Here is a 14,683-nt window from a genome sequence, read left to right as displayed (position 1 = left end):
AAGAAAGCATCCATGGATCATGTTAGGGGTTGAGTGGATTTCAGCATTGGTGTGGACAAGTTGAAGAGGTGGAGGATTGGGGATAGGATCCTCTTGAGTTAGGGTAGTAAAAACCTTAATAGGCTAGAGAAGTAGCATGGTGAAGACCCTAAAAAAAGATAAGGTTGAAAAGAAATCCTTGTCCTTACATAAATGTGGTATTGGAGCCCCAAAAGATTTGGGCTTTTGGATATATGTTCTAGACTGAAGAATCTGTAGGGGAAACAACAATGGTGGCCAATGCAGAGTTGCCAAAGAATTGGGTGAGAAAAAGGAGAGAAATAGACTCCTTGAAGAGGCCCTAGAAGAGATGAAGACAAAGCTAGAAGAAGTTGCTGAGGCAACTAAGAAGAAAGGTGAAGAAGGTGAGAAGAGTGATAAAGGTAAAGAGAAGATCATTGAGGAAGATATTATTCCCAAACTAGACCCTCCATTGATTGAGGAACCATTCTTGAAATCTAAAAAGGAACTAGGGGAAAAGCCTTACAAGGAATCTCATTATTTAGTGGGAAGATGGACAGTAATACAGTGATGGAATGGATTCAGGGAATGGAAAGTCACTTTGAGTGTGAAGGTGTCACAAAGGCACAAAAACTAAATGTTGCAAAATCAAGACTAAGAGGTTCAACATTGACATGGTGGAAGTACCTACAAGATGAAAGGCTAAGGGAAAAAATCCTATAGCCAATTGGAATTCCATGGTGACCAAAGTAAAGGAAAAGTATTTTCCTAAAAAATATGAAGGAAAATTGCATAGAAAAAAGCAAGGCTTGAAGCAAAAAGACTTGGATGTGGCCTCTTACACAGAGGAGTTTCACAAATTATGCCTAAGGTCTTAAGATTTAAGAAAAGGAACTTGTTAAGGTAGAAAGATATTTGAGTGAATTGAAGTGGAATATTCAAGAGGAGATAAGCCTATGGACCCCTACCATTGTTCAGAAGTTTCATCAACTAGCTCTTAAGGTGGAAGAAAAGAATAAGAAGAAAGGGGACTCTAATTCTAGAGGTAGAGGAAAAGGAAGAGATCAAAGAGGGAATAGAGGTGGATGCCAAGGTAGAGGTAGTGATCAAAGAAGCCAAGGTGAGTCCAAACTTGCAAAGCTTGGTAGTGAAACTACTACAAGAGGGGGTTATGCAAGAGGAAGAGGTACTCAAGGAGGCTCTAGTAGAGGTGGAAGTTCAAGAAAAAGAAATTCATATTTTTTAAGCATGAAGTGTTATACTTGTGGACAGTTGGGTCACCCTACTTACAAATGCCCTAAAAAACCTGATTCTTCAAGTGGTGATAAGAGAGTTTCATATTCTCATGAGGAAAAAGGGGTGCTAAATCACTCGAGGTTGACCATATAGAGTTAGAAATGGGAAGAACTTGATGTTCAAGAGGGTATTTATCAGACAACCTATTAAGGATGAACCTAAGCATAGAAGAGCCCTGTTTAGAATTAGATGCAATATTTTGGGTAAGGTGTGTAAATTTATTATGGATTTGGGCTCCATACATAACATTATATCAAAAGAAGTAGTAACCAAACTAAAGTTGACAAAGATACCTAATGTTAAACCCATACAACGTGACATGGTTGAACAAAGGGCAGAGTCTATTGGTGAATGAACAAACATGGGTTGAGTTTTCAATTGTAGGCTATAAGGACAAATTACTTTTTGATGTGTTGCCTATGGATGCATGCCATTTGCTATTGGGTAGGCCTTGGTAATATGGTAGGATTATTTTCTATAATGGCAAAGAGAATTACATTTCTTTCAAGAAATATGGGAGAACTTTCAAGATCCAGTTCTTGTTGGAGGAAGATGAGTCCTAGTCCAAGACCCCTAATGTATTATTGAGTAGTGTGAAGGATTTCATAAAGGACCTTAACGATGAAGGAAGTGAAGGGTATGTCATTCTTCTTAAGACTAAAGAAGAAGAGAAATCCAAACAAGAACTTTTACCATTTGAAATCCAAGAGATGCTTGTGAATTATAAAGAGATAGTCAGTGATGGAACTCCTGCAACCTTACCTCCTAGAAGGGTGATAAGTCATTAGATTGACTTTGTACCTAATGCATGATTGCTAAATAAAGAAACTTATAAGCTTACTCTAGATTTTAAAAAAAAGAGGTAGCTAGACAAGTGCAAGAACTCCTAAATTAGGGGTTGATAAAGAATAGAATTAGCCTTTATGTAATGCTAGTAGTTTTGGTATCCAAGAAGGGCAGAAATGGAGGCTTTATACATACTCAAGGCCCATAAACAAGATCACCATTAGATATAGGTTTCCCATACCTAGAATTGAAAACTTGACGATTTGTCTTGGAGGGGCTCAATATTTCACAAAGTTGGATCTCAAGAGTGGTTATCATTAGATAAGGATAAAGGAAGGTGATGAGTGGAAGAAAAATTTTAAGGCCATAGATGTGTTGTATGAATGGCTTATGATGCCATTTGGGCTCTCAAATGCTCCTAGCACATTCATGAGACTCATGAATGAAATATTGAAAGACTACAGAGGAAGATTTGTGGTGGTGGATGACATGCTCATCTTTAGTAAGACAAGAGAGGAACATCTCAAACATGTGGAGATGGTGTAAAGAAGTTGCATGAAGAGAAGTTGGCAATTAATTTAGAAAAATGTGAGTTTTTGAAAAAAGAATTGTATATTTGGAATTTTTGGTATCCAAGGGATCTTTGAAGATAGATCAAGACAAAGTTGAAGCTATCCTAAACTAGCCACCTCCTACTACAGCAATAGAGGTAAGAAGTTTTCATGGGTTAGCCTAGTTTTATAGAAAATTCATTAGGAACTTCAGTGGTATTTGTGCTCCAGTCCTAGAAACCATTAAAGGTGGGATGAAAACCAAGTTTAGGTTGATATTTGAAGTAATGGAAGCATTTGAAAAGTTGAAAGAACAAGTAGCAACACACCATATCCTTAGACTACCTAGTTTTGATGGATAGTTTACCCTAGAATGTGATGCAAGTGGGATAGAAGTAAGGGGTGTGTTGAGTCAAGAAGGTAGGCCAATAGCCTTCTTTAGTGAGAAATTAAATGAAGCCAAGCCAAAGTAGTCTTCTTATGACTTGGATTTGTATGCCTTAGTTCAGTCTCTTGGGAAGTGAAAGCGTTACCTTCTACCCAAGGATTTTTTATTGTTTACCGACAATCATTCCCTTAGCTATATCAATACACAAGAAAAATTGAGCAATGGACATTTGAAGTGGATGGAGTGTCTGCAAGCATTCACATTTTCCATCAAGCATAAGAACGGTCATTTGAATAAGGTTGTAGATGCACTAAGTAGGAGAATGTTAACCATTCAAGAATTTCAACTACATAGCATTGGCATAGAGAGTTTCACATACCTCTATAAGGATGATGAAGACTTTGTTGAAGCTTATAAGGTATGTTATGAATTTCAAAATCATGTTCATAGTACATTTGTTGATTATATCTGCAAAGTGGATTATTATTCAAAGGAAATTGGTTATGTGTTCCTAAGGGTTCCATGAGAGAGAACCTTTTCCAAGAAAAACACAATGGAAGTCTAAGTGGTCATTTTTGTGTTAACAAGACCATGGAGCTAGTTCAAAGGTTTTACTATTGGCCAAAGTTGTCAAGGGATGTGACAAGATATGTGGAACAATGTGTAGTGTGCATGAAGGAAAAATGAGGAGCTAGCAATGTAAGTTGGTACCAACCTTTACTAGTCCCTACTAGACCATGGGAGTGTATTAGCATGGACTTCATTGTAGGGTTACCTAAGACAAAATGAGATTTTGATAGCATGTATATTGTGGTAGACAGGTTTAGTAAAATTGTCCATTTTATACCTTGTAAAACTACTCATGATCCTAGCCATATTGCACATCTATTCTTTAAGGAGATTGTTAGGATCCATGGACTACCCCTAAGAATTGTGTTGGATAGGGATGTCAAATTTATGAGTCATTTTTGGAAAACATTATGGACTAGGTTTGGAACTAACTTATGATTTGGTTCATCTTACCACCCTCAGACTGATGGCCAAACTAAGGTGGTTAATAGGGTGTTAGATAACTTGTTAAGGTGCTTAACAAAGGAATATGGTTAGACATGGGATGTGTTTATTCCCCAAGTAGAGTATGCATATAATGATAGTGTGAACATGAAAACAAGTAAGAGGCCCTTTAAAGTTGTTTATGGTATGCATCAAAGGGGTGTGTGTGAACTTGGAGATCTTGGAGCTATGGAGTATAGGAATGGTCATGTTGAAGACTTCACTCAAACCATGAAAGTGATTCAAGAGAAGGTGAAGAGGACTATACAAGATACTACACAAAAATTGAAGGGTAAGGTGGATGAGAAGAGGAAGGATGTCTAGTTTGTAGTAGGTGACTATGTCATGATCCATTTGAATAAGTCTAGGTTGTAGAGAGGATTTCCTTCTAAGCTAAAGAAGAAGAGAGTGGGACCCTATAAGATCTTTGCCAAGTATTGGGCTAATGCATAAAAAGTGGATTTACCTAATGATTTAAGGATCTCACTTGTCTTCAATGTGGTATACATAATCAAGTTCAAGGAACCTTTAACTAAGATGGATATGAATAGCAAGAAGGTTGTCAAGGATGTAGAACCTAATGTCTTACCTCCTAAGATGCAGCTTAAGGAAGACCAAGTGTTGGATTCAAGGCTCAAAAAGACTACTAAACATAAGGTGTACATAAAACACCTCATAAAGTGGAAACATAAGCCAAAGTCAGAGACAACATGGGTTGCATCTATATACTTCAAGAAGTTAGGAATTATTGATGACATCTTTCCTACAAAAGTGACAGGTATGTGCAGGATCATGGTGTGCCAAAAAGTGGCGATGTGAAAAAATAGATTTGAAAACATCTAAAAGCACTTCAAAATCCGCTCTGACTTTTTTTCACCTATCTAGGTACCAAACCTAGAAAGTAAGGCCCAAGGCTTATCGGATATCCGATCTAATAACATAATATTATTATTATAATATAATAATTATAATTAAACTATAATATAATATTATTATTATTATATTATAATAGTATAATATATTATAAATTATAATAATATAATATAATATATATAAATTATCATATAATATAATATATATAATATAATATAATATAATAATAATAAAGTAATATATTATAATATAATATATAATATATCTAGCATTATATTATAGCTAGTAGTATATTCCAGAATTAGATATCCGATATTGTATCAGATATCTGATACCTGTGACTCAATATTAAAAAAAAATGATAGACTTGCAGGCTTATATTTGGCTTATTTCGACACCAGTATTCGACGGCAAGGATCGGAAATCAGATTTTAAATTGGATATCAGATATAAAGGTTTTTTTTTTTTTTTTAATCATTTTAAACATAAATTCAATAGATTTTATCATGATTTTTTTAGTTTTAGTTTAATCTAGGGTTTTTTTGAAAAAAATTGTTAAAATTAAGGTTTTTTTTAATATATATTATGTTTTGAAATTCAATAGGAATGGCTAATCAAAATGATGACATTGAGGCAGGGAATAATATTCCTCATAACCCCTCACCAAAAAATCTAGTGCCCCCACAAAACCATCCACCAAATGATCCTTTACCCCCTCAAAACCCTCCTCAAATCAAGGATTTGATAAATGAACATCTCACCAAATTCAGGGGTTTGCGAAGAACATATAATAATGCACCCGCATTGGCTCTTATGTTATCCACATTAAAACCCATAATGGATAACATTGAAAACCTTATGAACCAACAAAATGTCACTGTTCATTGGCATGATGAAAGGCACAATGAAATGCATGAGATGTTTGATGATGGTTTGGACTACGATGAGGTTGTAGCCCTCAATATAACCAAAGAGGATTTGGCTAGCCTTTTTGCAAACCCAAAAATGGGTATACCAGTCAACCCAAAAAAGATTAAAACTATCAATTAAATGGTGTACAAATGATGCCATACGTGCAAACTTTTGGGATCATTAGTGGATAGTTTTTGATATCCCTCCACATAGCAAATTAGACATGCCATTTTATTTCCTTAGAAAATTATATGTAGAATATGTGTTGAAACTTAAAGTGAACTATTGGAGCATCAAGCCCAACATGGATGTAGGACTAGGAGTTCCTCAGGATAGACCCTCTTCCCAGTGGAAGAAATCTAGCACCTTTGTCCCCCCCACTGATATCTCCCCCCCTCCTCGAGTGCAACATCCTGATATTATGGCAGAGGCTAGCTCTCTAACTATCAAATCCATTCATAGGCTGAGTAGCCTAATGAGATCTCATGCTAGGTTAGTTCTGCCTCCTTGTGTTGATGATGTTGGGGCTAGTTCATCATTAGCTAGCTCATCACATGTTTGTGTGCCCCACACTTGCATTACGTGCAAGAATATTTTCCTAGGTTCTATAGGTGATCTTCCTAAGTATCATTTTGTATTAGACAAGGATACACCAGACACATGCATAGAGGTTATAGATCCTAATGCGAGAGAGGAGGGAAATGAAAAGGCATGGACTCCTTCAGTTTCAATACATTTATACATTTTTTTGTTATGAGATATGTGATTTAAAGTTATTTTTTTATAATAGAGTAATTTTAATTTTTAAGCCATACTGACTTATACATGTATGTGATCTTCATTCATGTTTAGTTGATGACTGAGGAGGAGCTCAGACAGATTAATGATAACACAATCTTAGCCATTTCATTTGGTCTTGAGACATCTACGGTACATTATGTTTTCTTTTGCATTTTTTTTTCTATTTGATATTGTGGCATATATGGTTGCTAATCTTTCTTTTATCTTGTAGGTACCACCTATCTCAAGGGGTCAAAGTGTGGGGGATGAGCCAGTACATATTGACAAAGGAAAGGTAATTAGGTGCTTTCTATTTGATTAAATATCAATGTATTCTTGTAAAATGTTTGTGGTAATTAAATTTAGTTACATTCTTTATTGTATATAGGGCATGGCTATAGGCAATGAGCCTATACAGATTCTACATCATAGATGATCAGGCATTTCCATTTGCACTGAGAGCCCCATTGTATGTATAAGTATCATTTATTTTTTATTTTTCTTATCTTCATAAATAAATTCAAAACTGATTTCCATGATATTAACAACTACTATTGTGTATCTCATAGGAGACTCGTAGTGCACATGAGGTCTGAAGGGAGAGTTATGTTGATTTGATGATGCAGCCACTCTATCCTAAGGAGAAGCCTACAATAGTAAGTTGTAGTTTGAATTAATCATTAAATATGTTATAAATTTAGCATGCTATGAATTATAATTTTATAGTTTAAGTTGTAGATTCATCTGACAAATGTATTTGAACATACACAACCACAATCAGCGAGGTAGAAGCATTGCCGAGGGCATACGAGAGGACTCTTGACCGACGTAGGAGGTCAGTGAGAGAAGTATTTATTATGAAATTTTAATAGTATAAATCTTCATTACAAAAAATATCATTATGAATTTGAGTAATTCAATGTTAGATACAAAGAATCATATAAATTTAGTAGTCTAACTTTGGATTTTCCTTTTTTGTTTTTATAGGAGGCATCTTATCCACCTAGTGCAATGAAGAGGCTGCATTTTGATCATCCACCAACACCCTATGATAGTATAGTTGTTGTAGGATGCATCATGAGACATTTTGAGATGGCATATGCCAGATTGTATATAGAAACATTAATGTTATACACATTCCAATGGCATGATCAGCCACATTTTGTATATTGATCTATGTATTTTGATATATATTTGAGTAATTTGTATATGGATACATGATCTTTGATATATATTTGTGTAAAATTTTTTCTATCAATACATTTATTATCATATATATTTTTTTCATTTATGTGCACAATGATATACATATTAATTTAGTATCTAGTATTATTCAATTTATTGTGGATCATGTGTATTGTTCATGTTTATGGAATATCATTAGTTTTGATTATGTTTGTTATATTCAATTCAAATGCAATAATTTTTTAATAACATTTTAACAACCTTTATTATCAAATTTGGATGCAATATTTAATTTGAAGTGCTATCATGACATAAACACACTTGTTAACCTCCTACACAAGGTTCAGATAACCCCAAATCTAATTTTAAACTCCACCTTCAACCTTGAAACTAACTCTTGGCTTAAAATATAATATCAACATAGTTAAGGACTCACTCCTCAACCATGGATTCTATTCCCAACCACGAAGTCATTCCTAGATTCATAATCTTTGATAACTAGCACTTCACTTTGTTACTATCCTCATACTTCAACTTTTCAATTTCAACATAACCTCAAAATATCTCAACTTAAGAGACTTGATTGGATGGTTCATCAATATCCCTCACGAGCTCTGAGTTATGACCCTCAAAATATTGACCTCAAAATGCACTTAAAGCACCTTGGAGACTCCTCAGTACGGGGTGGTTGTAGATGATGGATAGTCTTTGTGAATGGAACAATGGTGTCACTAGGGTTCACTTACCCACCCAAAGATAATGGAACTAACGATTCGATGCCAAGATCAGCAGTTTAAAAGTTACACTCTGGTGCACCTATGAACTGAGGCACACTACGAGTTTTGGCATTGAGCGAGATTGTTGTGCTGAATCCAAACCGAATGTGATCTCTCAAAAATGAGATAGGTTATTTTAGGTATCAATATCACCGTCCTATAGAATTCAACATTTCATTGATAGCCCTTAGGAGCTCCGAGTTATGACCCTTGAAAGATCAACCTCGAAATGCATTTAGAGCACCTTGGAGACTCCTCAATACAGGGTGGCTGCAAACGATGGATGCTCTCTGTGGCCAGAACAAGGGTGTCACTAGGGTTCACCTACCCACTCAGAGCTAATGGTACTGAAAATTTGATGCCAAGATCAGCGGTTTTAGAGTTATTCTCTGGTGCACCTATGAACTAAGGCACACTGCAAATTTTGGCATCGAGTGAGATCGTTGTGCCAAATCCAAATGGAATGTGATTATTGTCACAAGGGTTTCCACCCTTGTCAAAAATTTTTACATAAGGACAACCTTGTGAAACATGGAAACAACCTCCAAGATATGGGACTTGAACTGTAAGGTTGAGTCTCCAGAGAAGGTTGGCTTCCTTTACTATCAGGGTGCACCTAACTGCTCTTGGAGAGGAAAAGGGAGAAGGAATGCATAGAAGAAAATCTACCTACTCTAACCTAGGGGGGTGATGCACCAAAATAGAGTGTTCAAACCAATCTCTACCCATACATGCACTATAGAACCATCATGGCACCAAGAGATATACACATCTAGACTTTCTTTAGTCTAACAATCGCATGCAGATCAGAAAACCCAAATGAATGACACAAGGAAAGAGAGGATTCACTTATATACCATTCATAGGCAAAAAGAGATATAGTCATGCATGATTGCAAATCTCTACAATACACCAATGAGAGGTAAATAGTTCTTGCACTTTACATCAATGGCTGGAGAAGGTAAGGTAGAATTTCATACAGTTCAGAGGCAAAGGGAATTTACAGTGAAATTGCAGAGTAATATCAAAGAAGTCAGAGAAGAGTTGACTGTACAAAATCGACAAAAAATTCCTTTATAGCTTAGGCATAACTGAGATATTTTCTAACTGAAGTTACTCCACAACCACTACCATTAGGTCTTACAGAGAATAATCATGTAGATCTAGGGCTAATCCAACCTTGGCATAGACCTAAGTACAATGAAATTTGATATTTTGCCCAAACAGGGCCTTGAGAAGATAAAAATGGCACCATTAAACTATTTTGATTAGGTAGACAGATAAACTAGGGTGGTGGAGTGTTCTCCTTTGTTCACTAAGCTCAGCATTCACTCAGGAGTGGTTGGAATCGATGATGAAGATTGAATTGTGCAAGAAAACTTGATTCCCCTTATTTCTAGCTTGTGAATTAGGAAAGTCAGCAAGTCAACCAAACTCTGCCACCAGGATGAGCCATGTGGGCCAATAGCATTTTATTTTTCTACCACCTCGCAAGGTCTCCACATGGTTGACCAACTAATTGAGCCACCTTGCAACTCCCTGACCACGATGTCATATAACTACTAGTCTTCACTACCAACATTAATCGCAACGTTATCTCCTTGGGCCTGCAAGGACATGTGTCACTGAATCACTATCTTGATGTACATATCCTCCGAGCAACTCATCATAGAGAGATAACAATGATCATAGATCTGAGATCAAATCAAGAGTAGAGAAACTACACAAAGTACCCTGAAGAGTGGTGGGTCCCATACTCGCTATGTCACTATTCTTAACCTTCATGCAACTCACCATAGCGAGATAGCAATGATCATAGATTCTAGCTTGATCTGACAGTCAGAACTCCTCATGTATTTTATGAAAGGGGCATGGGTCCAGGTACTATTGTCGCTAAGTTGGCTTAACATGTTGGCACACATTAATGACATCATTTGACCTTGCTGTGTTTTTGAAAAAATTTGAGGCATGTCGCTATCTCGCTATTGATAAAAATTACAAACTTCCCAATAGCAACATAGCAAGTTCTAGCAGAGTAAAAACTTCCAGCCTACAAATGCTAAGTAGGATTCCACCGTGTCTTTTAATACTTCTGGTCCCACAAATTTTGACATCATCTGACCTGGCATTAGCACACACACTGTCCAATCAGGAGACTGCTATGTGTTTGACAACTCATCCCTGTGTTCACGTTTATGCTCTTTATGATCCTATGATAACACAACATTGTGTCATCATAACCCTTTACAATTCTCCTCTTGATCTCATGACAAGGAGAGGCCTCATCATAACATCGAAGAGCTCAAGAACTAGATTTATGATCTCACGACAAAGGGGGGTGTCATAGCATTGCGGGGTCTCAAAAATCACCTTACGATCTTACGTTGCTATCGTAAGATCGTAGACCCGAATCTTTCCTTTTGCGATATTATGACTGGCTAGTGGAAATAAACCTAGGGAAATAGGAAATGTCATAAGGTTTTTTGCTTGTTTATTTTTTGATATTTCTAGAGCATTTAAAAAATATAAAATATGGCAAGAGACCGTTAGGTGGGCTAAGTATTAAAATTCAAATTTGGGCAGGGGGCAAAATAGGTAACAATGATCTCTCAAAAATGAGATAGGTTATTTTAGGTATCAAAATCACCATCCTATAAAATTTTACATTTCATTGATAGCCCTTATGAGCTTCGAGTTGTGACCCTTGGAAGATCGACCTCAAAATGCACTTAGAGCACCTTAGAGACTTCTAGGTACGGGGTGGTCGTGGATGATGGATGCTCTTTGTGGTGGAAAAAGGGTGTCACTAGGGTTCACCCACCCACCCAAAGCTAATGGCATTGACAATTTGATGCCAAGATTAGTGATTTCAAAGTTACGCTCTAGTGCACCTATGAACTGAGGCACACTGTGAGTTTTGGCATCGAGCGAGATCACTATGTCAAATCTGAACATAATGTGATCTCTCAAAAATGAGATAGTTTATTTTAGGTATTAGCATCACCGTCCTATAGAATTCAATGTTTCATCAATAGCCCTCACAAGCTCTGAGTTATGACCCTCAAAAGATCGACCTTAAAATGCACTTAGAGCACCTTAGTGACTCCTTGGTACGGGGTGGCTGCGGATGATGGATTCTCTCTATGGATGAAACATGGGTATCATTAAGGTTCACCCACCACCTGAAGCTAATGGTACTGACGATTCGATGCCAAGATCAACGATTTCAGAGTTATGCTCTAGTGCACCTATGAACTAAGGCACACTATGAGTTTTAGCATCGAGCGAGATTGTTATGCCGAATCCAAATAGAATGTGATCTCTCAAAAATGAGATAGGCTATTTTAGGTATCAGCATCATCATCTTGTAGAATTTTATGTTTCATTAATAGCCCTCATGAGCTTTGAATTATGACCCTCAGAAGATCGACCTCAAAATGCACTTAGAGCACCTTGGAGACTCCTTGGTATAGGGTGGCTACGGATGATGGATGCTCCCCATGGTTGAAACAAGCATGTCACTAGGGTTCACTCGCCCACCCAGAGGTAATGGCACTAATGATTTGATGCCAAGATCAATAGTTTTAGAGTTACGCTCTGGTGCACCTATGAACTGAGGCACACTATGAGTTTTGGCATCAAGTGAGATCGATGTGCCGAATCCAAACAGAATGTGATTTCTTGAAAATAAGATGGGTTATTTTAGCTATCAGCATCATCATCCTATAGAATTTGACATTTCATCGATAGCCCTCATGAGCTATGAGTTATGACCCTCAAAAAATCATTCTCAAAATGCACTTAGAGCACCTTGGAGACTCCTCGATACGAGGTGGCCATAGATGATGGATGCTCTCTGTGGATGGAACAAGGGTGTCACTAGGGTTCACTCACCCACCTGGAGCTAATGGCATTGATGATTCGATGCCAAGATCAGTGGTTTCAAAGTTATGCTCTAGTGCACCTATGAACTAAGGCACACTGTGAGTTTTGGCATCGAGCGAGATCACTGTGCCGAATCCAAATGGAATGTTATCTCTCAAAAATGAGATATGTTATTTTAGGTATCAACATCACCATCCTGTAGAATTCAATGTTTCATCAATAGCCCTCACGAGCTCTAAGTTATGACCATTGGAAGATCGACCTTGAAACACACTTAGAGCACCTTGGAGACTCCTCGGTACGGGGTGGCTGCAAATGATGGATGCTCTCTATGGCCAAAACAAGAGTGTCACTAAGGTTCACCTACCCACTTGGAGCTAATGGTGATGATCATTCAATACCAAGATCAGTGGTCTCAGAGTTACACTCTAGTGCACCTATAAACTAAGGCACACTGCGAGTTTTAGCATCGAGGGAGATTGTTGTGCCAAAATCCAAATGGAATGTGATCTCTCAAAAATGAGATAGTTTATTTTATTTATCAGCATCACCATCTTATAGAATTTGATGTTTCATCAATAGCCCTCATGAGCTCCGAGTTATGAAGCTTGGAATATCGACCTTGAAACGCACTTAGAACACCTTGGAGACTCCTCGATATGGGGTGGCTGCAAATGATGGATGCTCCTTGTGGCAGAAACAAGGGTGTCACTAGGGTTCATCCACCCACTTGAAGCTAATGGCACTAACGATTCGATGCCAAGATCAGCAGTTTCAGAGTTACACTCTGGAGCACCTATGAACTAAGGCACACTATGAGTTTTGGCATCGAATAAGATCACTATGTCAAATCCAAATGGAATGTGATCTCTCAAAAATGAGATAGGTTATCAGCATCATTGTCCTGTAAAATTTGACATTTCATTGATAGCCCTCATGAGCTCTGAGTTATGACCCTTAGAAGATTGACCTCGAAATGCACTTAGAGCACCTTGGAGACTCCTCAGTATGGGGTGGCCACAGATGATGGATGCTCTCTATGGCCAAAGAAAGGGTGTCACCAGGGTTCACCCACCCACCCAGAGCTAATGGCACTGACGATTCGATGCCAAGATTAGCAGTTTCAAAGTTACACTCTGGTGTACCTATGAACTAAGGCACACTATGAGTTTTGGCATCGAGCAAGATCAATGTGCTGAATCCAAATAGAATGTGATCTCTTGAAAATGAGATAGGTTATTTTAGACCTCAGTGTCACTATCCTATAGAATTTGACATTTCATCAATAGTCCTCATGAGCTCTAAGCTACGACCCTCGAAAGATCAACCTCGAAATGCAGTTATGGCACATTGGAGACTCCAAGGTGTGGGGTGGTCGTAGACGATGGATGGTCTCTATGGATGGAACAAGGGTGTCACTAGGGTTCACCTACCCACTCAGAGCTAATGGTGCTGACGATTCAATGCCAAGATCAGGGGTTTCAGAGTTACACTTTGGTGATCCTTTAATGTTAGAATGTTATTTTTATGCACTTGTATGGATGTGTATTTGGAAATTGAATAAATTTTTCAAATTGAATAATTCAAAAACATGGAAACTAATGTCTCATGTCTAAAAGATAGAGACTAATAAGTATGAATCTAATCCTTAAGTAGTCTAGTCAGTTCAATATTATATTATAGATCTCTTTAGATGGGTGTATAGTTCTCTTTAGGTGGATGTCTTGGAGGGTGTCTTCATGTTGGAGTGCTTGAGATAGGTTTTGTGTTTCCCAATACAACCTAGCTTTATGTTCAATCTCTTGCTTCTTCTCTTAGTGGTGACTTTATTCTCTCTTACTTATGATTATTCTCTTTTCTTACCTATGGTGAATGGCTATGTTGATTTGTGAGAGTAATGTTAGGAAATTTGTGAGAGATCAAGATTCTATGCAATTTCTTTGGCCCCCTCTCTCTTTATTTTGGTGACGATATTTGAATACCCTTTGTGCTTTAAGGTTTATTCTTTTTTAAAATCTATGTTTGTGGTAGTTGGGATGAAACTTTAATAGTAAGTATGGCGTAGTAGTATGTGTCTTTCTCCTCCATTTGATTTTTCTCCATGCAGATGTTGAGAATTTTTTGGGGATTCTCTATGAGGACTCTTCATTTCTTCTATAGTGTCTCTATTTCTCATCCTTCTCAAAAGATTAAATTTC

This window comes from Cupressus sempervirens, chromosome 9 (assembly GCF_028749045.1).
Source record: "Cupressus sempervirens isolate cs-2001-9-10 chromosome 9, ASM2874904v1, whole genome shotgun sequence".
Lineage (NCBI taxonomy): Eukaryota > Viridiplantae > Streptophyta > Pinopsida > Cupressales > Cupressaceae > Cupressus > Cupressus sempervirens.
The sequence above is the reverse complement of the archived record's forward strand: the minus strand, read 5'-3'. Positions refer to the sequence as shown.